This window comes from Taudactylus pleione, unplaced genomic scaffold (assembly GCF_031769625.1).
Source record: "Taudactylus pleione unplaced genomic scaffold, aTauple2 ptg000174l, whole genome shotgun sequence".
NCBI lineage: Eukaryota > Metazoa > Chordata > Amphibia > Anura > Myobatrachidae > Taudactylus > Taudactylus pleione.
In genome coordinates, this window is record NW_028284576.1 from 6,701,791 (window position 1) to 6,729,718 (window position 27,928).

Sequence of the window (27,928 nt, forward strand, 5' to 3'; positions counted from 1 at the left end):
TAAAATGTTTCCTTCTTTATCACCGTTGTGTTGGAGACTTTGTGGGGCTGAGGAATCTGTCCCACATCTGGTGGCACTGTCCCAACTTACTTCCATTGTGGACAGAGATACATTGTCTTACTTTCCTTCTCATAGGAATTTTAATGCCCAACTCCCTATCATATTCCCTTTTATCTCATTATATTTCTGATATTCCTAAGTATACCCACAAATTTATAACACATATTTTGAGTGCTACCAAATGCCATATAGCTTTATATTGAAAAAACTCAGTTCCACCATTCTCTATCTTTATTATAAATACAATTTGGCACATCTATCATTGTGAATACATCACCAGAATTTTTCATAACACTGCAAATAAGTTCTCATATACTTGGATCCTTGGACTAACTGAAATCCCCCTATTTCAACCCTTTTATAACTGGATTGATTCGCCCCCATCATGACTAAGATATTTTCACACCCTGACAAAATTCTCAATTTACAGGGTATAATCCTGTTATTTCTTACTTTGCACAAGTTCATATTATAGTGTCCATTTGTAAGAAATCATCCAAGTTAGAAACTTTTAAGCAGTTTAAGTTCAGTTCTGCTGGTTCATCTTCCCTTACTGATAATATCCATTAGAAAGCACTTTCTCATGTATCTGTGGAGCAATTGGTTAGCGCGTTCAGCTGTTAACCAAAAAGTTGGTGGTTCAAGCCCACCCTGGGACGTGTTTAGTATTTGTTATTCTGTGGCAGGAGGAATCTGTATTTGACAAAATTTACCAGGCATTTGTCTTCATTTTACCTCAATACACAAACTTACATGGAAATTAACAGCTATGACTTTACTAACTCTACATCCATGGCTTTCCAGCTAGGTTAGATAATACTAGAAAAAACTTTACAAATTGAAAACATGTGATCAGTCCTAAGAAGATATAGAGAATAAGCTAAGAATTCACAGTGACTTTTGGCCAGAAGAATAAGAAAAATGTATTAATATATACCAGATACTGGGATCCACTGGGTTAATTCTGAGAAGTTGATTCAATTATTTACAAAGGGGGTAAGTTAACCTTGCAACAGTATAGTAACACCAGTTACATCAGTTGAAATTGGACCCCTAGCAACCCGATATCACTTTTTTATGGAGCATTATGGGGCTACAAGAAATTGCTGCAAGTTTGGAGCTACCATAAGTGTGGCTTATAGTCAGATACTCACAGGAAATGTGGTGTATCAGCTCTTTGAATCAACCCCAAATTGTTTGCATGTAATTTTCAAGACAACTATATGTAACTCAGCATTCCTCTGGGGCATCAAAAGAAAATAAAAACAGTGAAGAATTTTGGTCAGGAATGTTATTCTTCACTTGATATATTGCAGCAAATTTTGGTTCCAAAATCTTAACTGGAGAATGCAGGCATCGATCCCACTACCTCTTGCATGCTAAGCAAGCTCTCTACCATTTGAGCTAATTCCCCTTTGATTTTAACATCATTTACACCACTCACACCAAGAGGACTGGATTACATTTAGAGATAACATCTCAAAAACATCCATTAGCCTCAAGTTTAGTGAAATCCCATTATCGTTGGTATTTAGTACCTTAATGATTTCATAAAATGTTTCCTTCTTTATCACCGTTGTGTTGGAGACTGTGTGGTGCTGAGGAATCTGTCCCACATCTGGTGGCACTGTCCCAACTTACTTCCATTGTGGACAGAGATACATTGTCTTACTTTCCTTCTCTTAGGAATTTTAATGCCCAACTCCCTGTAATATTCCCTTTTATCTCATTATTTTTCTAATATTCCTTAGTATACCGATAAATTTATAACATATATTTTGAGTGCTACCAAATGCTATATAGCTTTATATTGAAAAAACTCAGTTCCACCATTCTCTATCTTTATTATAAATACAATTTGGCACATCTATCATTGTGAATACATCACCAGAATTTTTCATAACACTGCAAATAAGTTCTCATATACTTGGATCCTTGGACTAACTGAAATCCCCCTATTTCAACCCTTTTATAACTGGATTGATTCGCCCCCATCATGACTAAGATATTTTCACACCCTGACAAAATTCTCAATTCACAGGGTATAATCCTGTTATATCTTACTTTGCACAAGTTCATATTATAGTGTCCATTTGTAAGAAATGATCCAAGTTAGAAATGTTTAAGGAGTTTAAGTTCAGTTCTGCTAGTTCATCTTCCCTTACTGATAATATCCATTAGATAGCACTTACGTGTGTCTCTGTGGCGCAATTGGTTAGCGCGTTGGGCTGTTAACTGAAAGGTTGGTGGTTCAAGCCCACCCAGGAATGTGTTTAGTGTTTGTTATTCTGCGGCAGGAGGATTCTGTATTTGACAAAATTTACCAGGCATTTGTCTTCATTTTACCTCAATACACAAACTTACATGGAAATTAACAGCTATGACTTTACTAACTCTACATCCATGGCTTTCCAGCTAGTGTTAGATAATACTAGAAAAAACTTTACAAATTGAAAACAAGTGATCAGTCCTAAGAAGATATAGAGACTAAGCTAAAAATTCACAGTGACTTTTAGCCAGAAGAATAAGAAAAATTTATTAATATATACCAGATACTGGATCCACTGGGTTAATTCTGAGAAGTTGATTCAATTATTTACAAAGGGGGTAAGTTAACCTTGCAACAGTATAGTAACACCAGTTACATCAGTTGAAATTGGACCCCTAGCAACCCGATATCACTTTTTTATGCAGCATTATGGGGCTACAACAAATTGCTGCAAGTTTGGAGCTACCATAAGTGTGGCTTTTAGTCAGTTACTCACAGGAAATGTGGTGCATCAGCTCTTTGAATCAACCCCAAATTGTTTGCATGTACTTTTCAAGACAGCTATATGTAACTCAGAATTACTCTAGGGCATCAGAAGAAAATACAAACAGTGAAGAATTTTGGTCAGCAATGTTAATCTTCACTTGATATATTGCAGCAAATTTTGGTTCCAAAATCTTATCTGGAGAATGCGGGCATCGATCCCGCTACCTCTCGCATGCTAAGCGAGCGCTCTACCATTTGAGCTAATTCCCCTTTGATTCTAAACCCATTTACACCACTCACACCAAGAGGACTGGATTACATTTAGAGATAACATCTCAAAAACATCCATTAGCCTCAAGTTTAGTGAAATCCCATTATCGTTGGTATTTAGTACCTTAATGATTTCATAAAATGTTTCCTTCTTTATCACCATTGTGTTGGAGACTTTGTGGGGCTGAGGAAACTGGCCCACATCTGGTGGCACTGTCCCAACTTACTTCCATTGTGGACAGAGATACATTGTCTTACTTTCCTTCTCATAGGAATTTTAATGCCCAACTCCATATCATATTCCCTTTTATCTCATTATATTTCTGATATTCCTAAGTATACCCACAAATTTATAACACATATTATGAGTGCTACCAAATGCCATAAAGCTTTATATTGAAAAAACTCAGTTCCACCATTCTCTATCTTTATTATAAATACAATTTGGCACATCTATCATTGTGAATACATCACCAGAATTTTTCATAACACTGCAAATAAGTTCTCATATACTTGGATCCTTGGACTAACTGAAATCCCCCTATTTCAACCCTTTTATAACTGGATTGATTCACCCCCATCATGACTAAGATATTTTCACACCCTGACAAAATTCTCAATTTACAGGGTATAATCCTGTTATTTCTTACTTTGCACAAGTTCATATTATAGTGTCCATTTGTAAGAAATGATCCAAGTTAGAAACTTTTAAGCAGTTTAAGTTCAGTTCTGCTGGGTCATCTTCCCTTACTGATAATATCTATTAGAAAGTACTTTCACGTGTCTCTGTGGCGCAATTGGTTAGCAAATAAGTTCTCATATACTTGGATCCTTGGACTAACTGAAATCCCCCTATTTCAACCCTTTTATAACTGGATTGATTCGACCCCATCATGACTAAGATATTTTCACACCCTGACAAAATTCTCAATTCACAGGGTATAATCCTGTTATATCTTACTTTGCACAAGTTCATATTATAGTGTCCATTTGTAAGAAATGATCCAAGTTAGAAATGTTTAAGCAGTTTAAGTTCAGTTCTGCTGGTTCATCTTCCCTTACTGAAAATATCCATTAGATAGCACTTTCGTGTGTCTCTGTGGCGCAATTGGTTTGCGCGTTCGGCTGTTAACTGAAAGGTTGGTGGTTCAAGCCCACCCAGGGACGTGTTTGGTATTTGTTATTCTGTGGCAGGAGGATTCTGTATTTGACAAAATTTACCAGGCATTTGTCTTCATTTTACCTCAATACACAAACTTACATGGAAATTAACAGCTATGACTTTACTAACTCTACATCCATGGCTTTCCAGCTAGTGTTAGATAATACTAGAAAAAACTTTACAAATTGAAAACAAGTGATCAGTCCTAAGAAGATATAGAGAATAAGCTAAAAATTCACATTGACTTTTAGCCAGAAGAATAAGAAAAATGTATTAATATATACCAGATACTGGGATCCACTGGGTTAATTCTGAGAAGTTGATTCAATTATTTACAACGGGGGTAAGTTAACCTTGCAACAGTGTAGTATCACAAGTTACAGCAGTTGAAATTGGACCCCTAGCAACCTGATATCACTTTTTTATGCAGCATTATGGGGCTACAACAAATTACTGCAAGTTTGGAGCTACCATAAGTGTGGCTTATAGTCAGATACTCACAGGAAATGTGGTGTATCAGCTCTTTGAATCAACCCCAAATTGTTTGCATGTAATTTTCAAGACAACTGTATGTAACTCAGCATTCCTCTGGGGCATCAAAAGAAAATAAAAACAGTGAAGAATTTTGGTCAGGAATGTTATTCTTCACTTGATATATTGCAGCAAATTTTGGTACCAAAACCTTATCTGGAGAATGCGTGCATCGATCCCGCTACCTCTCGCATGCTAAGCAAGCGCTCTAGCATTTGAGCTAATTCCCCTTTGATGTTAAAGCCATTTACACCACTCACTCCAAGAGGACTGGATTACATTTAGAGATAACATCTCAAAAACATCCATTAGCCTCAAGTTTAGTGAAATCCCATTATCGTTGGTATTTAGTACCTTAATGATTTCATAAAATGTTTCCTTCTTTATCACCATTGTGTTGGAGACTTTGTGGGGCTGAGGAAACTGTCCCACATCTGGTGGCACTGTCCCAACTTACTTCCATTGTGGACAGAGACACATTGTCTTACATTCCTTCTCATAGGAATTTTAATGCCCAATTCCCTATCATATTCCCTTTTATCTCATTATATTTCTGATATTCCTAAGTATACCCACAAATTTATAACACATATTATGAGTGCTACCAAATGCCATATAGCTTTATATTGAAAAAACTCAGTTCCACCATTCTCTATCTTTATTATAAATACAATTTGGCACATCTATCATTGTGAATACATCACCAGAATTTTTCATAACCCTGCAAATAAGTTCTCATATACTTGGATCCTTGGACTAACTGAAATCCCCCTATTTCAACCCTTTTATAACTGGATTGATTCGCCCCCATCATGACTAAGATATTTTCACACCCTGACAAAATTCTCAATTTACAGGGTATAGTCCTGTTATTTCTTACTTTGCACAGGTTCATATTATAGTGTCCATTTGTAAGAAATGATCCAAGTTAGAAACTTTTAAGCAGTTTAAGTTCAGTTCTGCTGGGTCATCTTCCCTTACTGATAATATCTATTAGAAAGTACTTTCACGTGTCTCTGTGGTGCAATTGGTTAGCAAATAAGATCTCATATACTTGGATCCTTGGACTAACTGAAATCCCCCTATTTCAACCCTTTTATAACTGGATTGATTCGCCCCCATCATGACTAAGATATTTTCACACCCTGACAAAATTCTCAATTCACAGGGTATAATCCTGTTATATCTTACTTTGCACAAGTTCATATTATAGTGTCCATTTGTAAGAAATGATCCAAGTTAGAAATGTTTAAGCAGTTTAAGTTCAGTTCTGCTGGTTCATCTTCCCTTACTGAAAATATCCATTAGATAGCACTTTTGTGTGTCTCTGTGGCGCAATTGGTTTGCGCGTTCGGCTGTTAACTGAAAGGTTGGTGGTTCAAGCCCACCCAGGGATGTGTTTGGTATTTGTTATTCTGTGGCAGGAGGATTCTGTATTTGACAAAATTTACCAGGCATTTGTCTTCATTTTACCTCAATACACAAACTTACATGGAAATTAACAGCTATGACTTTACTAACTCTACATCCATGGCTTTCCAGCTAGTGTTAGATAATACTAGAAAAAACTTTACAAATTGAAAACAAGTGATCAGTCCTAAGAAGATATAGAGACTAAGCTAAAAATTCACAGTGACTTTTAGCCAGAAGAATAAGAAAAATGTATTAATATATACCAGATACTGGGATCCACTGGTTTAATTCTGAGAAGTTGATTCAATTATTTACAAAGGGGGTAAGTTAACCTTGCAACAGTATAGTAACACCAGTTACATCAGTTGAAATTGGATCCCTAGCAACCCGATATCACTTTTTTATGCAGCATTATGGGGCTACAACAAATTGCTGCAAGTTTGGAGCTACCATAAGTGTGGCTTATAGTCAGATACTCACAGGAAATGTGGTGTATCAGCTCTTTGAATCAACCCCAAATTGTTTGCATGTAATTTTCAAGACAACTATATGTAACTCAGCATTCCTCTGGGGCATCAAAAGAAAATAAAAACAGTGACGAATTTTGGTCTGGAATGTTATTCTTCACTTCATATATTGCAGCAAATTTTGGTTCCAAAATCTTAGCTGGAGAATGCAGGCATCGATCCCACTACCTCTTGCATGCTAAGCGAGCTCTACCATTTGAGCTAATTCCCCTTTAATTTTAACATCATTTACACCACTCACACCAAGAGGACTGGATTACATTTAGAGATAACATCTCAAAAACATCCATTAGCCTCAAGTTTAGTGAAATCCCATTATCGTTGGTATTTAGTACCTTAATGATTTCATAAAATGTTTCCTTTTTTATCACCATTGTGTTGGAGACTTTGTGGGGCTGAGGAAACTGTCCCACATCTGGTGGCACTTTCCCAACTTACTTCCATTGTGGACAGAGATACATTGTCTTACTTTCCTTCTCATAGGAATTTTAATGCCCAATTCCCTATCATATTCCCTTTTATCTCATTATATTTCTGATATTCCTAAGTATACCCACAAATTTATAACACATATTATGAGTGCTACCAAATGCCATATAGCTTTATATTGAAAAAACTCAATTCCACCATTCTCTATCTTTATTATAAATACAATTTGGCACATCTATCATTGTAAATACATCACCAGAATTTTTCATAACACTGCAAATAAGTTCTCATATACTTGGATCCTTGGACTAACTGAAATCCCCCTATTTCAACCCTTTTATAACTGGATTGATTCGCCCCCATCATGACAAAGATATTTTCACACCCTGACAAAATTCTCAATTTACAGGGTATAATCCTGTTATTTCTTACTTTGCACAAGTTCATATTATAGTGTCCATTTGTAAGAAATGATCCAAGTTAGAAACTTTTAAGCAGTTTAAGTTCAGTTCTGCTGGGTCATCTTCCCTTACTGATAATATCTATTAGAAAGTACTTTCACGTGTCTCTGTGGCGCAATTGGTTAGCAAATAAGTTCTCATATACTTGGATCCTTGGACTAACTGAAATCCCCCTATTTCAACCCTTTTATAACTGGATTGATTCGACCCCATCATGACTAAGATATTTTCACACCCTGACAAAATTCTCAATTCACAGGGTATAATCCTGTTATATCTTACTTTGCACAAGTTCATATTATAGTGTCCATTTGTAAGAAATGATCCAAGTTAGAAACTTTTAAGCAGTTTAAGTTCAGTTCTGCTGGTTCATCTTCCCTTACTGATAATATCTATTACAAAGTACTTTCACGTGTCTCTGTGGTGCAATTGGTTAGCGCATTCAGCTGTTAACCAAAAAGTTGGTGGTTCAAGCCCACCCTAGGACGTGTTTAGTATTTGTTATTCTGTGGCAGGAGGATACTGTATTTGACAAAATTTACCAGGCATTTGTCTTCATTTTACCTCAATACACAAACTTACATGGAAATTAACAGCTATGACTTTACTAACTCTACATCCATGGCTTTCCAGCTAGTGTTAGATAATACTAGAAAGAACTTTACAAATTGAAAACAAGTGATCAGTCCTAAGAAGATATAGAGAATAAGCTAAAAATTCACATTGACTTTTAGCCAGAAGAATAAGAAAAATGTATTAATATATACCAGATACTGGAATCCACTAGGTTAATTCTGAGAAGTTGATTCAATTATTTACAAAGGGGGTAAGTTAACCTTGCAACAGTGTAGTAACACAAGTTACAGCAGTTGAAATTGGACCCCTAGCAACCCGATATCACTTTTTTATGCAGCATTATGGGGCTACAACAAATTGCTGCAAGTTTGGAGCTACCATAAGTGTGGCTTATAGTCAGATACTCACAGGAAATGTGGTGTATCAGCTCTTTGAATCAACCCCAAATTGTTTGCATGTACTTTTCAAGACAGCTATATGTAACTCAGCATTACTCTAGGGCATCAGAAGAAAATAAAAACAGTGAAAAATTTTGGTCAGCAATGTTATTCTTCACTTGATATATTGCAGCAAATTTTGGTTCCAAAACCTTATCTGGAGAATGCGGGCATCGATCCCGCTACCTCTCGCATGCTAAGCGAGCGCTCTACCATTTGAGCTAATTCCCCTTTGATGATAAAGCCATTTACACCACTCACTCCAAGAGGACTGGATTACATTTAGAGATAACATCTCAAAAACATCCATTAGCCTCAAGTTTAGTGAAATCCCATTATCGTTGGTATTTAGTACCTTAATGATTTCATAAAATGTTTCCTTCTTTATCACCATTGTGTTGGAGACTTTGTGGGGCTGAGGAAACTGTCCCACATCTGGTGGCACTGTCCCAACTTACTTCCATTGTGGACAGAGACACATTGTCTTACATTCCTTCTCATAGGAATTTTAATGCCCAATTCCCTATCATATTCCCTTTTATCTCATTATATTTCTGATATTCCTAAGTATACCCACAAATTTATAACACATATTATGAGTGCTACCAAATGCCATATAGCTTTATATTGAAAAAACTCAGTTCCACCATTCTCTATCTTTATTATAAATACAATTTGGCACATCTATCATTGTGAATACATCACCAGAATTTTTCATAACCCTGCAAATAAGTTCTCATATACTTGGATCCTTGGACTAACTAAAATCCCCCTATTTCAACCCTTTTATAACTGGATTGATTCGCCCCCATCATGACTAAGATATTTTCACACCCTGACAAAATTCTCAATTTACAGGGTATAGTCCTGTTATTTCTTACTTTGCACAGGTTCATATTATAGTGTCCATTTGTAAGAAATGATCCAAGTTAGAAACTTTTAAGCAGTTTAAGTTCAGTTCTGCTGGGTCATCTTCCCTTACTGATAATATCTATTAGAAAGTACTTTCACGTGTCTCTGTGGTGCAATTGGTTAGCAAATAAGATCTCATATACTTGGATCCTTGGACTAACTGAAATCCCCCTATTTCAACCCTTTTATAACTGGATTGATTCGCCCCCATCATGACTAAGATATTTTCACACCCTGACAAAATTCTCAATTCACAGGGTATAATCCTGTTATATCTTACTTTGCACAAGTTCATATTATAGTGTCCATTTGTAAGAAATGATCCAAGTTAGAAATGTTTAAGCAGTTTAAGTTCAGTTCTGCTGGTTCATCTTCCCTTACTGAAAATATCCATTAGATAGCACTTTTGTGTGTCTCTGTGGCGCAATTGGTTTGCGCGTTCGGCTGTTAACTGAAAGGTTGGTGGTTCAAGCCCACCCAGGGACGTGTTTGGTATTTGTTATTCTGTGGCAGGAGGATTCTGTATTTGACAAAATTTACCAGGCATTTGTCTTCATTTTACCTCAATACACAAACTTACATGGAAATTAACAGCTATGACTTTACTAACTCTACATCCATGGCTTTCCAGCTAGTGTTAGATAATACTAGAAAAAACTTTACAAATTGAAAACAAGTGATCAGTCCTAAGAAGATATAGAGACTAAGCTAAAAATTCACAGTGACTTTTAGCCAGAAGAATAAGAAAAATGTATTAATATATACCAGATACTGGGATCCACTGGTTTAATTCTGAGAAGTTGATTCAATTATTTACAAAGGGGGTAAGTTAACCTTGCAACAGTATAGTAACACCAGTTACATCAGTTGAAATTGGATCCCTAGCAACCCGATATCACTTTTTTATGCAGCATTATGGGGCTACAACAAATTGCTGCAAGTTTGGAGCTACCATAAGTGTGGCTTATAGTCAGATACTCACAGGAAATGTGGTGTATCAGCTCTTTGAATCAACCCCAAATTGTTTGCATGTAATTTTCAAGACAACTATATGTAACTCAGCATTCCTCTGGGGCATCAAAAGAAAATAAAAACAGTGAAGAATTTTGGTCTGGAATGTTAATCTTCACTTCATATATTGCAGCAAATTTTGGTTCCAAAATCTTAGCTGGAGAATGCAGGCATCGATCCCACTACCTCTTGCATGCTAAGCGAGCTCTACCATTTGAGCTAATTCCCCTTTAATTTTAACATCATTTACACCACTCACACCAAGAGGACTGGATTACATTTAGAGATAACATCTCAAAAACATCCATTAGCCTCAAGTTTAGTGAAATCCCATTATCGTTGGTATTTAGTACCTTAATGATTTCATAAAATGTTTCCTTTTTTATCACCATTGTGTTGGAGACTTTGTGGGGCTGAGGAAACTGTCCCACATCTGGTGGCACTTTCCCAACTTACTTCCATTGTGGACAGAGATACATTGTCTTACTTTCCTTCTCATAGGAATTTTAATGCCCAATTCCCTATCATATTCCCTTTTATCTCATTATATTTCTGATATTCCTAAGTATACCCACAAATTTATAACACATATTATGAGTGCTACCAAATGCCATATAGCTTTATATTGAAAAAACTCAATTCCACCATTCTCTATCTTTATTATAAATACAATTTGGCACATCTATCATTGTAAATACATCACCAGAATTTTTCATAACACTGCAAATAAGTTCTCATATACTTGGATCCTTGGACTAACTGAAATCCCCCTATTTCAACCCTTTTATAACTGGAATGATTCGCCCCCATCATGACAAAGATATTTTCACACCCTGACAAAATTCTCAATTTACAGGGTATAATCCTGTTATTTCTTACTTTGCACAAGTTCATATTATAGTGTCCATTTGTAAGAAATGATTCAAGTTAGAAACTTTTAAGCAGTTTAAGTTCAGTTCTGCTGGGTCATCTTCCCTTACTGATAATATCTATTAGAAAGTACTTTCACGTGTCTCTGTGGCGCAATTGGTTAGAAAATAAGTTCTCATATACTTGGATCCTTGGACTAACTGAAATCCCCCTATTTCAACCTTTTTATAACTGGATTGATTCGACCCCATCATGACTAAGATATTTTCACACCCTGACAAAATTCTCAATTCACAGGGTATAATCCTGTTATATCTTACTTTGCACAAGTTCATATTATAGTGTCCATTTGTAAGAAATGATGCAAGTTAGAAACTTTTAAGCAGTTTAAGTTCAGTTCTGCTGATTCATCTTCCCTTACTGATAATATCTATTAGAAAGTACTTTCACGTGTCTCTGTGGCGCAATTGGTTAGCGCGTTCAGCTGTTAACCAAAAAGTTGGTGGTTCAAGCCCCCCCTGGGACGTGTTTAGTATTTGTTATTCTGTGGCAGGAGGATACTGTATTTGACAAAATTTACCAAGCATTTGTCTTCATTTCACCTCAATACACAAACTTACAAGGAAATTAACAGCTATGAATTTACTAACTCTACATCCATGGCTTTCCAGCTAGTGTTAGATAATACTAGAAAGAACTTTACAAATTGAAAACAAGTGATCAGTCCTAAGAAGATATAGAGAATAAGCTAAAAATTCACATTGACTTTTAGCCAGAAGAATAAGAAAAATGTATTAATATATACCAGATACTGGAATCCACTGGGTTAATTCTGAGAAGTTGATTCAATTATTTACAACGGGGGTAAGATAACCTTGCAACAGTGTAGTAACACAAGTTACAGCAGTTGAAATTGGACCCCTAGCCACCCGATATCACTTTTTTATGCAGCATTATGGGGCTACAACAAATTGCTGCAAGTTTGGAGCTATCATAAGTGTGGCTTATAGTCAGATACTCACAGGAAATGTGGTGTATCAGCTCTTTGAATCAACCCCAAATTGTTTGCATGTACTTTTCAAGACAGCTATATGTAACTCAGCATTACTCTAGGGCATCAGAAGAAAATAAAAACAGTAAAGAATTTTGGTCAGCAATGTTATTCTTCACTTGATATATTGCAGCAAATTTTGGTTCCAAAACCTTATCTGGAGAATCCCACTATCGATCCCACTACCTCTCGCATGCTAAGCGAGCGCTCTACCATTTGAGCTAATTCCCCTTTGATGTTAAAGTCATTTACACCACTCACTCCAAGAGGACTGGATTACATTTAGAGATAACATCTCAAAAACATCCATTAGCCTCAAGTTTAGTGAAATCCCATTATCGTTGGTATTTAGTACCTTAATGATTTCATAAAATGTTTCCTTCTTTATCACCGTTGTGTTGGAGACTTTGTGGGGCTGAGGAATCTGTCCCACATCTGGTGGCACTGTCCCAACTTACTTCCATTGTGGACAGAGATACATTGTCTTACTTTCCTTCTCATAGGAATTTTAATGCCCAACTCCCTATCATATTCCCTTTTATCTCATTATATTTCTGATATTCCTAAGTATACCCACAAATTTATAACACATATTTTGAGTGCTACCAAATGCCATATAGCTTTATATTGAAAAAACTCAGTTCCACCATTCTCTATCTTTATTATAAATACAATTTGGCACATCTATCATTGTGAATACATCACCAGAATTTTTCATAACACTGCAAATAAGTTCTCATATACTTGGATCCTTGGACTAACTGAAATCCCCCTATTTCAACCCTTTTATAACTGGATTGATTCGCCCCCATCATGACTAAGATATTTTCACACCCTGACAAAATTCTCAATTTACAGGGTATAATCCTGTTATTTCTTACTTTGCACAAGTTCATATTATAGTGTCCATTTGTAAGAAATCATCCAAGTTAGAAACTTTTAAGCAGTTTAAGTTCAGTTCTGCTGGTTCATCTTCCCTTACTGATAATATCCATTAGAAAGCACTTTCTCATGTATCTGTGGAGCAATTGGTTAGCGCGTTCAGCTGTTAACCAAAAAGTTGGTGGTTCAAGCCCACCCTGGGACGTGTTTAGTATTTGTTATTCTGTGGCAGGAGGAATCTGTATTTGACAAAATTTACCAGGCATTTGTCTTCATTTTACCTCAATACACAAACTTACATGGAAATTAACAGCTATGACTTTACTAACTCTACATCCATGGCTTTCCAGCTAGGTTAGATAATACTAGAAAAAACTTTACAAATTGAAAACATGTGATCAGTCCTAAGAAGATATAGAGAATAAGCTAAGAATTCACAGTGACTTTTGGCCAGAAGAATAAGAAAAATGTATTAATATATACCAGATACTGGGATCCACTGGGTTAATTCTGAGAAGTTGATTCAATTATTTACAAAGGGGGTAAGTTAACCTTGCAACAGTATAGTAACACCAGTTACATCAGTTGAAATTGGACCCCTAGCAACCCGATATCACTTTTTTATGGAGCATTATGGGGCTACAAGAAATTGCTGCAAGTTTGGAGCTACCATAAGTGTGGCTTATAGTCAGATACTCACAGGAAATGTGGTGTATCAGCTCTTTGAATCAACCCCAAATTGTTTGCATGTAATTTTCAAGACAACTATATGTAACTCAGCATTCCTCTGGGGCATCAAAAGAAAATAAAAACAGTGAAGAATTTTGGTCAGGAATGTTATTCTTCACTTGATATATTGCAGCAAATTTTGGTTCCAAAATCTTAACTGGAGAATGCAGGCATCGATCCCACTACCTCTTGCATGCTAAGCAAGCTCTCTACCATTTGAGCTAATTCCCCTTTGATTTTAACATCATTTACACCACTCACACCAAGAGGACTGGATTACATTTAGAGATAACATCTCAAAAACATCCATTAGCCTCAAGTTTAGTGAAATCCCATTATCGTTGGTATTTAGTACCTTAATGATTTCATAAAATGTTTCCTTCTTTATCACCGTTGTGTTGGAGACTGTGTGGTGCTGAGGAATCTGTCCCACATCTGGTGGCACTGTCCCAACTTACTTCCATTGTGGACAGAGATACATTGTCTTACTTTCCTTCTCTTAGGAATTTTAATGCCCAACTCCCTGTAATATTCCCTTTTATCTCATTATTTTTCTAATATTCCTTAGTATACCGATAAATTTATAACATATATTTTGAGTGCTACCAAATGCTATATAGCTTTATATTGAAAAAACTCAGTTCCACCATTCTCTATCTTTATTATAAATACAATTTGGCACATCTATCATTGTGAATACATCACCAGAATTTTTCATAACACTGCAAATAAGTTCTCATATACTTGGATCCTTGGACTAACTGAAATCCCCCTATTTCAACCCTTTTATAACTGGATTGATTCGCCCCCATCATGACTAAGATATTTTCACACCCTGACAAAATTCTCAATTCACAGGGTATAATCCTGTTATATCTTACTTTGCACAAGTTCATATTATAGTGTCCATTTGTAAGAAATGATCCAAGTTAGAAATGTTTAAGGAGTTTAAGTTCAGTTCTGCTAGTTCATCTTCCCTTACTGATAATATCCATTAGATAGCACTTACGTGTGTCTCTGTGGCGCAATTGGTTAGCGCGTTGGGCTGTTAACTGAAAGGTTGGTGGTTCAAGCCCACCCAGGAATGTGTTTAGTGTTTGTTATTCTGCGGCAGGAGGATTCTGTATTTGACAAAATTTACCAGGCATTTGTCTTCATTTTACCTCAATACACAAACTTACATGGAAATTAACAGCTATGACTTTACTAACTCTACATCCATGGCTTTCCAGCTAGTGTTAGATAATACTAGAAAAAACTTTACAAATTGAAAACAAGTGATCAGTCCTAAGAAGATATAGAGACTAAGCTAAAAATTCACAGTGACTTTTAGCCAGAAGAATAAGAAAAATTTATTAATATATACCAGATACTGGATCCACTGGGTTAATTCTGAGAAGTTGATTCAATTATTTACAAAGGGGGTAAGTTAACCTTGCAACAGTATAGTAACACCAGTTACATCAGTTGAAATTGGACCCCTAGCAACCCGATATCACTTTTTTATGCAGCATTATGGGGCTACAACAAATTGCTGCAAGTTTGGAGCTACCATAAGTGTGGCTTTTAGTCAGTTACTCACAGGAAATGTGGTGCATCAGCTCTTTGAATCAACCCCAAATTGTTTGCATGTACTTTTCAAGACAGCTATATGTAACTCAGAATTACTCTAGGGCATCAGAAGAAAATACAAACAGTGAAGAATTTTGGTCAGCAATGTTAATCTTCACTTGATATATTGCAGCAAATTTTGGTTCCAAAATCTTATCTGGAGAATGCGGGCATCGATCCCGCTACCTCTCGCATGCTAAGCGAGCGCTCTACCATTTGAGCTAATTCCCCTTTGATTCTAAACCCATTTACACCACTCACACCAAGAGGACTGGATTACATTTAGAGATAACATCTCAAAAACATCCATTAGCCTCAAGTTTAGTGAAATCCCATTATCGTTGGTATTTAGTACCTTAATGATTTCATAAAATGTTTCCTTCTTTATCACCATTGTGTTGGAGACTTTGTGGGGCTGAGGAAACTGGCCCACATCTGGTGGCACTGTCCCAACTTACTTCCATTGTGGACAGAGATACATTGTCTTACTTTCCTTCTCATAGGAATTTTAATGCCCAACTCCATATCATATTCCCTTTTATCTCATTATATTTCTGATATTCCTAAGTATACCCACAAATTTATAACACATATTATGAGTGCTACCAAATGCCATAAAGCTTTATATTGAAAAAACTCAGTTCCACCATTCTCTATCTTTATTATAAATACAATTTGGCACATCTATCATTGTGAATACATCACCAGAATTTTTCATAACACTGCAAATAAGTTCTCATATACTTGGATCCTTGGACTAACTGAAATCCCCCTATTTCAACCCTTTTATAACTGGATTGATTCACCCCCATCATGACTAAGATATTTTCACACCCTGACAAAATTCTCAATTTACAGGGTATAATCCTGTTATTTCTTACTTTGCACAAGTTCATATTATAGTGTCCATTTGTAAGAAATGATCCAAGTTAGAAACTTTTAAGCAGTTTAAGTTCAGTTCTGCTGGGTCATCTTCCCTTACTGATAATATCTATTAGAAAGTACTTTCACGTGTCTCTGTGGCGCAATTGGTTAGCAAATAAGTTCTCATATACTTGGATCCTTGGACTAACTGAAATCCCCCTATTTCAACCCTTTTATAACTGGATTGATTCGACCCCATCATGACTAAGATATTTTCACACCCTGACAAAATTCTCAATTCACAGGGTATAATCCTGTTATATCTTACTTTGCACAAGTTCATATTATAGTGTCCATTTGTAAGAAATGATCCAAGTTAGAAACTTTTAAGCAGTTTAAGTTCAGTTCTGCTGATTCATCTTCCCTTACTGATAATATCTATTAGAAAGTACTTTCACGTGTCTCTGTGGCGCAATTGGTTAGCGCGTTCAGCTGTTAACCAAAAAGTTGGTGGTTCAAGCCCACCCTGGGATGTGTTTAGTATTTGTTATTCTGTGGCAGGAGGATACTGTATTTGACAAAATTTACCAGGCATTTGTCTTCATTTTACCTCAATACACAAACTTACATGGAAATTAACAGCTATGACTTTACTAACTCTACATCCATGGCTTTCCAGCTAGTGTTAGATAATACTAGAAAGAACTTTACAAATTGAAAACAAGTGATCAGTCCTAAGAAGATATAGAGAATAAGCTAAAAATTCACATTGACTTTTAGCCAGAAGAATAAGAAAAATTTATTAATATATACCAGATACTGGAATCCACTGGGTTAATTCTGAGAAGTTGATTCAATTATTTACAACGGGGGTAAGATAACCTTGCAACAGTGTATTAACACAAGTTACAGCAGTTGAAATTGGACCCCTAGCCACCCGATATCACTTTTTTATGCAGCATTATGGGGCTACAACAAATTGCTGCAAGTTTGGAGCTATCATAAGTGTGGCTTATAGTCAGATACTCACAGGAAATGTGGTGTATCAGCTCTTTGAATCAACCCCAAATTGTTTGCATGTACTTTTCAAGACAGCTATATGTAACTCAGCATTACTCTAGGGCATCAGAAGAAAATAAAAACAGTGAAGAATTTTGGTCAGCAATGTTATTCTTCACTTGATATATTGCAGCAAATTTTGGTTCCAAAACCTTATCTGGAGAATGCGGGCATCGATCCCACTACCTCTCGCATGCTAAGCGAGCGCTCTACCATTTGAGCTAATTCCCCTTTGATGTTAAAGCCATTTACACCACTCACTCCAAGAGGACTGGATTACATTTAGAGATAACATCTCAAAAACATCCATTAGCCTCAAGTTTAGTGAAATCCCATTATCGTTGGTATTTAGTACCTTAATGATTTCATAAAATGTTTCCTTCTTTATCACCATTGTGTTGGAGACTTTGTGGGGCTGAGGAATCTGTCCCACATCTGGTGGCACTGTCCCAACTTACTTCCATTGTGGACAGAGATACATTGTCTTACTTTCCTTCTCATAGGAATTTTAATGCCCAACTCCCTATCATATTCCCTTTTATCTCATTATATTTCTGATATTCCTAAGTATACCCACAAATTTATAACACATATTTTGAGTGCTACCAAATGCCATATAGCTTTATATTGAAAAAACTCAGTTCCACCATTCTCTATCTTTATTATAAATACAATTTGGCACATCTATCATTGTGAATACATCACCAGAATTTTTCATAACACTGCAAATAAGTTCTCATATACTTGGATCCTTGGACTAACTGAAATCCCCCTATTTCAACCCTTTTATAACTGGATTGATTCGCCCCCATCATGACTAAGATATTTTCACACCCTGACAAAATTCTCAATTTACAGGGTATAATCCTGTTATTTCTTACTTTGCACAAGTTCATATTATAGTGTCCATTTGTAAGAAATGATCCAAGTTAGAAACTTTTAAGCAGTTTAAGTTCAGTTCTGCTGGTTCATCTTCCCTTACTGATAATATCCATTAGATAGCACATACGTGTGTCTCTGTGGCGCAATTGGTTAGCGCGTTGGGCTGTTAACTGAAAGGTTGGTGGTTCAAGCCCACCCAGGGACGTGTTTAGTATTTGTTATTCTGCGGCAGGAGGATTCTGTATTTGACAAAATTTACCAGGCATTTGTCTTCATTTTACCTCAATACACAAACTTACATGGAAATTAACAGCTATGACTTTACTAACTCTACATCCATGGCTTTCCAGCTAGTGTTAGATAATACTAGAAAAAACTTTACAAATTGAAAACAAGTGATCAGTCCTAAGAAGATATAGAGACTAAGCTAAAAATTCACAGTGACTTTTAGCCAGAAGAATAAGAAAAATTTATTAATATATACCAGATACTGGATCCACTGGGTTAATTCTGAGAAGTTGATTCAATTATTTACAAAGGGGGTAAGTTAACCTTGCAACAGTATAGTAACACCAGTTACATCAGTTGAAATTGGACCCCTAGCAACCCGATATCACTTATTTATGCAGCATTATGGGGCTACAACAAATTGCTGCAAGTTTGGAGCTACCATAAGTGTGGCTTTTAGTCAGTTACTCACAGGAAATGTGGTGTATCAGCTCTTTGAATCAACCCCAAATTGTTTGCATGTACTTTTCAAGACAGCTATATGTAACTCAGCATTCCTCTAGGGCATCAGAAGAAAATACAAACAGTGAAGAATTTTGGTCAGCAATGTTATTCTTCACTTGATATATTGCAGCAAATTTTGGTTCCAAAATCTTATCCCGCTACCTCTCGCATGCTAAGCGAGCGCTCTACCATTTGAGCTAATTCCCCTTTGATGTTAAACCCATTTACACCACTCACACCAAGAGGACTGGATTACATTTAGAGATAACATCTCAAAAACATCCATTAGCCTCAAGTTTAGTGAAATCCCATTATCGTTGGTATTTAGTACCTTAATGATTTCATAAAATGTTTCCTTCTTTATCACCATTGTGTTGGAGACTTTGTGGGGCTGAGGAAACTGGCCCACATCTGGTGGCACTGTCCCAACTTACTTCCATTGTGGACAGAGATACATTGTCTTACTTTCCTTCTCATAGGAATTTTAATGCCCAACTCCCTATCATATTCCCTTTTATCTCATTATATTTCTGATATTCCTAAGTATACCCACAAATTTATAACACATATTATGAGTGCTACCAAATGCCATAAAGCTTTATATTGAAAAAACTCAGTTTCACCATTCTCTATCTTTATTATAAATACAATTTGGCACATCTATCATTGTGAATACATCACCAGAATTTTTCATAACACTGCAAATAAGTTCTCATATACTTGGATCCTTGGACTAACTGAAATCCCCCTATTTCAACCCTTTTATAACTGGATTGATTCACCCCCATCATGACTAAGATATTTTCACACCCTGACAAAATTCTCAATTTACAGGGTATAATCCTGTTATTTCTTACTTTGCACAAGTTCATATTATAGTGTCCATTTGTAAGAAATGATCCAAGTTAGAAACTTTTAAGCAGTTTAAGTTCAGTTCTGCTGGGTCATCTTCCCTTACTGATAATATCTATTAGAAAGTACTTTCACGTGTCTCTGTGGCGCAATTGGTTAGCAAATAAGTTCTCATATACTTGGATCCTTGGACTAACTGAAATCCCCCTATTTCAACCCTTTTATAACTGGATTGATTCGACCCCATCATGACTAAGATATTTTCACACCCTGACAAAATTCTCAATTCACAGGGTATAATCCTGTTATATCTTACTTTGCACAAGTTCATATTATAGTGTCCATTTGTAAGAAATGATCCAAGTTAGAAACTTTTAAGCAGTTTAAGTTCAGTTCTGCTGATTCATCTTCCCTTACTGATAATATCTATTAGAAAGTACTTTCACGTGTCTCTGTGGCGCAATTGGTTAGCGCGTTCAGCTGTTAACCAAAAAGTTGGTGGTTCAAGCCCACCCTGGGACGTGTTTAGTATTTGTTATTCTGTGGCAGGAGGATACTGTATTTGACAAAATTTACCAGGCATTTGTCTTCATTTTACCTCAATACACAAACTTACATGGAAATTAACAGCTATGACTTTACTAACTCTACATCCATGGCTTTCCAGCTAGTGTTAGATAATACTAGAAAGAACTTTACAAATTGAAAACAAGTGATCAGTCCTAAGAAGATATAGAGAATAAGCTAAAAATTCACATTGACTTTTAGCCAGAAGAATAAGAAAAATTTATTAATATATACCAGATACTGGAATCCACTGGGTTAATTCTGAGAAGTTGATTCAATTATTTACAACGGGGGTAAGATAACCTTGCAACAGTGTATTAACACAAGTTACAGCAGTTGAAATTGGACCCCTAGCCACCCGATATCACTTTTTTATGCAGCATTATGGGGCTACAACAAATTGCTGCAAGTTTGGAGCTATCATAAGTGTGGCTTATAGTCAGATACTCACAGGAAATGTGGTGTATCAGCTCTTTGAATCAACCCCAAATTGTTTGCATGTAATTTTCAAGACAACTATATGTAACTCAGCATTCCTCTGGGGCATCAAAAGAAAATAAAAACAATGAAGAATTTTGGTCAGGAATGTTATTCTTCACTTGATATATTGCAGCAAATTTTGGTTCCAAAATCTTAGCTGGAGAATGTAGGCATCGATCCCACTACCTCCTGCATGCTAAGCGAGCTCTCTACCATTTGAGCTAATTCCCCTTTGATTTTAACATCATTTACACCACTCACACCAAGAGGACTGGATTACATTTAGAGATAACATCTCAAAAACATCCATTAGCCTCAAGTTTAGTGAAATCCCATTATCGTTGGTATTTAGTACCTTAATGATTTCATAAAATGTTTCCTTCTTTATCACCATTGTGTTGGAGACTTTGTGGGGCTGAGGAAACTGGCCCACATCTGGTGGCACTGTCCCAACTTACTTCCATTGTGGACAGAGATACATTGTCTTACTTTCCTTCTCATAGGAATTTTAATGCCCAACTCCCTATCATATTCCCTTTTATCTCATTATATTTCTGATATTCCTAAGTATACCCACAAATTTATAACACATATTTTGAGTGCTACCAAATGCCATATAGCTTTATATTGAAAAAACTCAGTTCCACCATTCTCTATCTTTATTATAAATACAATTTGGCACATCTATCATTGTGAATACATCACCAGAATTTTTCATAACACTGCAAATAAGTTCTCATATACTTGGATACTTGGACTAACTGAAATCCCCCTATTTCAACCCTTTTATAACTGGATTGATTCGCCCCCATCATGACTAAGATATTTTCACACCCTGCCAAAATTCTCAATTTACAGGGTATAATCCTGTTATTTCTTACTTTGCACAAGTTCATATTATAGTGTCCATTTGTAAGAAATTATCCAAGTTAGAAACTTTTAAGCAGTTTAAGTTCAGTTCTGCTGGTTCATCTTCCCTTACTGATAATATCCATTAGAAAGCACTTTCTCATGTATCTGTGGAGCAATTGGTTAGCGCATTCAGCTGTTAACCAAAAAGTTGGTGGTTCAAGCCCACCCTGGGACGTGTTTAGTATTTGTTATTCTGTGGCAGGAGGATTCTATATTTGACGAAATTTACCAGCCATTTGTCTTCATTTTACCTCAATACACAAACTTACATGGAAATTAACAGCTATGACTTTACTAACTCTACATCCATGGCTTTCCAGCTAGTGTTAGATAATACTAGAAAGAACGTTACAAATTGAAAACAAGTGATCAGTTCTAAGAAGATATAGAGAATAAGCTAAAAATTCACAGTGACTTTTAGCCAGAAGAATAAGAAAAATTTATTAATATATACCAGATACTGGGATCCACTGGGTTAATTCTGAGAAGTGGATTCAATTATTTAAAAAGGGGGTAAGTTACCTTGCAAATGTCTAGTAATACCAGTTACAGCAGTTGAAATTGGACCCCTAGTAACACAATATCACTTTTTTATGCAGCATTATGGGGCTACAACAAATTGGTGCAAGTTTGGAGCTACCATAAGTGTGGCTTATAGTCAGTTACTCACAGGAAATGTGGTGTATCAGCACTTTGAATCAACCCCAAATTGTTTGCATGTAATTTTCAAGACAACTATATGTCACTCCGCATTCCTCTGGGGCAACAGAAGAAAATAAAAACAGTTAAGAATTTTGGTCAGCAATGTTATTCTTCACTTGATATATTGCAGCAAATTTTGGTTGCAAAATCTTATCTGGAGAATGCGGACTGGATTACATTTAGAAATAACATCTCAAAAACTTCCATTAGCCTCAAGTTTAGTGAAATCCCATTATCGTTGGTATTTAGTACCTTAATGATTTCATAAAATGTTTCCTTCTTTATCACCATTGTGTTGGAGACTTTGTGGGGCTGAGGAAACTGTCCCACATCTGGTGGCACTGTCCCAATGTACTTCCATTGTGGACAGAGATACATTGTCTTACTTTCCTTCTCATAGGAATTTTAATGCCCAACTCCCTGTCATATTCCCTTTTATCTCATTATATTTCTGATATTCCTAAGTATACCCACAAATTTATAACACATATTTTGAGTGCTACCAAATGCCATACAGCTTTATATTGAAAAAACTTAGTTCCACCATTCTCTATCTTTATTATAAATACAATTTGGCACATCTATCATTGTGAATACATCACTAGAATTTTTCATAACGCTGCCAATAAGTTCTCATATACTTGGATCCTTGGACTAACTGAAATCCCCCTATTTCAACAATTTTATAACTGCATTGATTCCCCCCATCTGGATCCTTATATTATAATTATAAGGGTTTTTTTAGTATTGTTTTAATGGCAGTAGTCAATGCGAATTTGGAGTTTCTCTTTGTTGATGTTGGGAAAAACGTAAGGTCTTCCGATGGGGGATCCTTCAAAAAAACACAGTTTGGAGAACGTCTTGCTAATAACACCCTCCATCTGCCCCCGTAGGATCAGTGTGCACATGGACTTGGCTTTGTGTTTGTGGCCGATGAGGCCTTTGCCTTAGGCCAACAATTGTTGAAGCCCTTTCCCCAAAGAACTCTGACTCACTATCGGCTATCCAGGGCACGCAGATGTGTGGAAAATGCTTTTGGCCTACTCACAAACCGGTTTTGCATTTTTCATAGTGCTATAAACCTCCGCATAGACAAGATTAATGCCATTGTTTTAGCAGCCTGTGCATTGCACAATCTATTAAGGCACAAGACCCTAAATGCAAGTATTTCTACTGCAGTGGAAGGTACTGACCAAATTTCCCAACATCTCATATCTGTGTCTCACCCCACAGTTCCACAATCAAGTACTCCTGCTGGTAGACAGATAAGAGAACAATATGTGTCTTTCTTTAATGGGGAAGGTGCTGTTCCGTGGCAAGAATCCCAGATTTCTTAGCATAATTAATGACTTTCCCAAATGAAGACATTTTTTATTACACGTTTATTTCACATGAAAATAAATATATTGAACCCTTCACAATATAACGTCTTGTCATGTCATTATTTTAAGGTATATTGTGTATATATATATATATATATATATATATAGTTACATTGTTCATTTTTTAGAGAACTACTACCAAACTTTTTACAAATCACACACACCCCAAACAAAGATACAAATTTAAATAGGTTTACTGTTACCTTGGTACCATGTGTTAGCACCGTTCAATGTGTTACCTTGGTACCATGTGTTAGCACTTTTTCATGTTTTACCTTGGTACCATGTGTTAGCACCTTTTCATGTGTTACCTTGGTACCATGTGTTAGCACCTTTTCATGTGTTACCTTGGTACCATGTGTTAGCACCTTTTCATGTATTACCTTGGTACCGTGTTAGCACCTTTTCATGTATTACCTTGGTACCAGTGTTAGCACCTTTTCATGTGTTACATTGGTACCATGTGTTAGCACCGTTCAATGTGTTACCTTGGTACTTTTTCATGTGTTCCCCTCGTACCTTGGGTGCCATGTTGAGCTATGTACATTGTGCAAATTTTGCATTAGTTTGGCCAGGATTTTATGTAGATTGTTTTGGTACATTTTTACAACTGAATAAAATAGCCACTAAATATTGTAAAACTTTGGAAGTGAGGTTTTGGTACCAATAACTTTGTTATTTGAAAAAAAAACAGACAAGTTTTTCACTTTTTCAGAGTTTTATAATGCCATTCCTGGCCATTATAATAAATTAAATTGTGGACACGATTCAAATAAATATACAGAGATCATGGGTGCCCTTAACATCCGTCCTTCTCAGATCGGTGGAAGCAGGCACATGAGAAATTGGTCACATATGGCACAAACCACAATGCAAAGAACAGACCTAGTTTTGTGAAGCCAAAAAAACCAATTTCCGACCACTATACAAGGGAATCACAACAAAATACTTGAACTCCAATATTCCAGAGCAGGGATAAACGAGGGTAATAAACCAACTGTATGATAATATGATCTATTCAGTCATTATCTTAAATAAAGAGCTGGAGATAGAGGAGGGATTAAATTATGAAACTTACACCAAAAAAAACACGCAAATTTAAAAACAAAATTGGTTATCCAAAAATCAATACTCATCATCAGGATGAAGTACTGCATGAGTACTGTGCCAAAGTTATTGCACAGTACTCGTGGATGGCCCAGGTTGTTGGGAACCGGGAGCAGTGGACCCCGACGCATAGTGGGAATGATATTCATAGGGAGGGTTTGGTGGAAACGAACGAAGGGGAGCAAAGGTTGGATATGATGGTGGTGGTAGCTGGTGGAGACTATATGGGGTTAGCATCGTGTGTTCTTTGAGAGTATCGACTAACCCACGATGCAATGCCTCATATACGACCCTTTCAAAATACACCTGTGCCTGGGGATTCATTTTCCGCATGTCGTGCGCTATATTAAGCCCGAACACTGTAAATCTGTCAGTGTTTGTATTCAACATCTCCTTTGCAAGCCTCATAAACTCATCCTCTTCCTCTGACCATCCCGACCGTGAGGTTTTCGCAGCAGCCTTGCCACCCGGCCTCCTCCTCTTTGCCGGTGGCTGAGAGGCTTCTTGGGCAGGCTCTTCAGCTGTTGGCTGCACCATGCTGCTCTCCCCACGGTCGATGTGTACACTGGTTGGAGAGCCAACAACAACTTCCGGAGCACGAAACTAGGAGAAACAAGCACAATAATGACATTGTTATAATAAGTTGTGAGGTTTGCATTTTCTAAAAATAATTTGACTTTTAAGATTCTGCACAGAAATATACACCTGGAGGGCAACATTTAAAAATTACAACCCCAAATACCATTCAAATTGGCGGAAACTACATTTACACCACATGTCTAAACACCTTTATGGGGGGCACATGATCATTTTCACCCTAAATGTAAAGTTTTTTAAAAATATCAAAATTAAACCTAACCTATTCTCCTCATCCATATTGAAAGCATGATAAAAACAAAAGGTACATCCAATACTTGCTGTCTCAAAAAACTAAGATGTGGTTTGAAAATGTTAACAGACAAAATTGTAATACATATTACATATGGTGGAAAGTTTTTTACGGAAAATGTGAAACAAATAGTCCTTTTGAAAAACACATTAAGTCAATAAAAAAACATACGCTGTCTTAACTCTCCAAATCCTGGCAAGGAACGTCCTCGTCCAGCGTACCCACCGACGGCATCTCCGGCTCTTTATCCAAGACAATGGTGAACAGATCATAATACCATAGTGTTGGTTTATGGACCTCGTCTGTCCCAGCTCCGGAACGCATGGAGCTCAGGTACTTGTTGTGTTCCCTTGTAAAAGCGGTTTGGAAATTGTTGATTTTTTGCTTCACAGAAGCTAGGTTTGCCTTGGAATCCCGGGTTTGTGCATATGTGATCAATTTCTCATATGCTACTGCCTTCCTTTGCCGATCTAAGAAGGACTTCATTTTTGGGTTCCAGAGGCACGCATGATCTCTGTATATATCAATGAATCCTGTCCAGAACTCTCGGTTAGCAGCCACTTCTGTTGGTAAAATAGAGGGGTACAAAAATTGTCAAATTGATGTGAAGATGCTTATGGAGGGCTAATTACAGGAAAAATGCCTTCTTTTACACATGTTGGTCTTCAAAATGTTGATCTTTTGGCCAAATAGGGGTGCTAAGTAATGTATCAAAAAATTCCTTTGCAGTGGAAGTAGAAGTGCCAGCAGACATGGCACACCTGTCACTTCAAACTCCAAAAATGCTTTTAAAAAATATACAAAAAATACACACCATGTCCATTTCAAATTTAAACACACACCTACCCATTGACACATAGTTACCTATAATAGATGTTTAGGTCCCCTTCTACAGTATAAAACCATGATGACTGGGCCTGTCAGTAAGTTTACATACTCACCAATATCCTGCGCTGGTCTCCACACAACCCATACGGGTCAGATGCCACACACAACAGCTCTGAATATGTGTGTTGACACACATATTCATAGCTGGCAACTGGGATCTGACGAGACATACAGGGATATCCATGTCCCCTCAGCCAATCAGCGGCGCTGCTTTATGAGAAACAACCGTTGTTTGGGTACGGATACTGACAGCTGGCATGTGGGAACTCACACGTGGGAACTGTCAGTAGCCGGAGCCAATCAGCAGGACGTTATTCCGAAAGCCGCAACGATGATTGGCTGAGGGCACATGGATATCCCTGCATGTCCCGTCAGATCCCAGTCGCCAGCTTTGAATATGTCTGTAAACACACATATTCAGAGCTGTTGTGTGTGGCGTCTCAGCGGTATGTGTTCTGCGGTGATCAGCACAAGGGTATAGGTGAGTATGTGTTTTGATTTTACAATGACAATCATGGATATTCTAGTGGTAAAGGGGACAGATTATTCTGGTATAGGTAAGTATGTGTGAATGAGTAGGTGTGTGTAATAAAGTTAGACTGTGACAGTGTGTGTTTTATACAAAGGATAAAAATTTTACACTGAAATTACAGGTACTGCATGTCTGCTGGCACTTGTATTTGCACAAGTGCAAAATGGCAGGCATGCTGGCAGTTGTAGTTCCACTGTAACATTCAATAGTTTGTCATTATTTGGCCCCCCCATTACCCCATTAACAACCGCTCCAGGGGTGCGGGGAAGAACCCCGGCCTTCATAAGCCTGTGGTGCTTGGGTGGGGGAGGGTGGGACACTTCTTTGGGGGCTCCCCCACTCCCCCAAGATCACCAACTTCCAATTACCAACTTGGCCTGGAAAACACACATA

The 27,928-nt window shown here is 36.8% G+C and overlaps 7 non-coding genes across 7 annotated transcripts; 3 read left to right on the plus strand and 4 right to left on the minus strand.

Moving 5' to 3' along the window:
• Positions 1-3,012: 3,012 nt before the first annotated feature.
• TRNAA-AGC (transfer RNA alanine (anticodon AGC)) lies at positions 3,013-3,085 on the minus strand. Its single transcript has one exon. It is a non-coding gene; the product is annotated as a tRNA-Ala (tRNA).
• A 1,093-nt stretch (positions 3,086-4,178) lies between these two features.
• Positions 4,179-4,252, plus strand: TRNAN-GUU (transfer RNA asparagine (anticodon GUU)). Its single transcript has one exon. It is a non-coding gene; the product is annotated as a tRNA-Asn (tRNA).
• A 4,527-nt stretch (positions 4,253-8,779) lies between these two features.
• TRNAA-AGC (transfer RNA alanine (anticodon AGC)) lies at positions 8,780-8,852 on the minus strand. The gene has a single exon. It is a non-coding gene; the product is annotated as a tRNA-Ala (tRNA).
• Positions 8,853-9,945: 1,093 nt separating this feature from the next.
• TRNAN-GUU (transfer RNA asparagine (anticodon GUU)) lies at positions 9,946-10,019 on the plus strand. The gene has a single exon. It is a non-coding gene; the product is annotated as a tRNA-Asn (tRNA).
• Positions 10,020-15,845: 5,826 nt separating this feature from the next.
• TRNAA-AGC (transfer RNA alanine (anticodon AGC)) lies at positions 15,846-15,918 on the minus strand. The gene has a single exon. It is a non-coding gene; the product is annotated as a tRNA-Ala (tRNA).
• Positions 15,919-17,768: 1,850 nt separating this feature from the next.
• Positions 17,769-17,841, minus strand: TRNAA-AGC (transfer RNA alanine (anticodon AGC)). The gene has a single exon. It is a non-coding gene; the product is annotated as a tRNA-Ala (tRNA).
• A 782-nt stretch (positions 17,842-18,623) lies between these two features.
• TRNAN-GUU (transfer RNA asparagine (anticodon GUU)) lies at positions 18,624-18,697 on the plus strand. The gene has a single exon. It is a non-coding gene; the product is annotated as a tRNA-Asn (tRNA).
• The last annotated feature ends 9,231 nt before the right edge of the window (positions 18,698-27,928 follow it).